At 45.3% G+C, this 737-nt stretch overlaps 1 protein-coding gene across 1 annotated transcript in view; it reads right to left on the bottom strand.

Annotated features, from left to right (window-relative positions):
- LOC119588663 (chondroitin sulfate N-acetylgalactosaminyltransferase 1-like) overlaps window positions 1-737 on the bottom strand; it is a gene marked incomplete at its 3' end in the record, with an annotated part of 32,234 nt that overhangs the window by 8,785 nt on the left and 22,712 nt on the right.

The raw sequence follows: 737 nt of genomic DNA, 5'->3' as shown, positions 1-737 counted from the left end.
TAAAGTTTATCAGTTGAGGCCATGCTGCTTAGGCCACTAGGCTAAATTTGAGAAGGACAAGGTATTGTTCACTCTCTGGTGGCCTTAGAGAATCTGAACTTTTCTCTTTAGCTTCAAGGCATGACAGCTGCTCTATCACCCCTATGGTCCTTGGCCAATGCCTCCTATTAGCTGGCCTGTAGGTTCCCCCAGCTATGTGGATTAGGTTCTGGGTCCAGCCCTGTTTGAGAGTTTACCATAGTGGATCGACCTTCTACAGGTAGACCTCTTTGCCTCCTCCAACAACAATGTTAACTGGTTGCTACTACAGACAGATGTGATGCCAAGCAGCGGTCTGGATGCCCACACAGTTCTTGTTCTTTTCTCCTCTAACAACTATCATTTTGTGGGTGATTTTGCTGTTCATGTCCCTCAGGGCCTGGCACAGTGTTATCCTTACCTGCTACAAGGGGCTTCTACTCATCACTTTATGAGATCTCAGGTTTTCTATACTGGTTACTAAATACCTCCCTAGGTGACTATCACAGTGCCATGCAGAGGCATTATCATTTAGCAGAGGTTCTGGAGGTTCTTGCAGACTTCATGGACAGCTCAGATTACGCCCAACATGGTCCTGCTTTTTGCCTTAAGACTATTCCATGATCATCTATTGCATCAGTCTCATCCCACCAGGCAGTGGTCATGGACCTTGAAAGTTTTTTTTACCTTCGTATTTTTTCTGAGTATTCTGAAAACGT

The sequence above is a fragment of the Penaeus monodon genome, chromosome 24, assembly GCF_015228065.2.
Source record: "Penaeus monodon isolate SGIC_2016 chromosome 24, NSTDA_Pmon_1, whole genome shotgun sequence".
In the NCBI taxonomy this organism is placed as follows: Eukaryota; Metazoa; Arthropoda; class Malacostraca; order Decapoda; family Penaeidae; genus Penaeus; species Penaeus monodon.
This window is presented reverse-complemented; position numbering and strand designations above follow the sequence as displayed.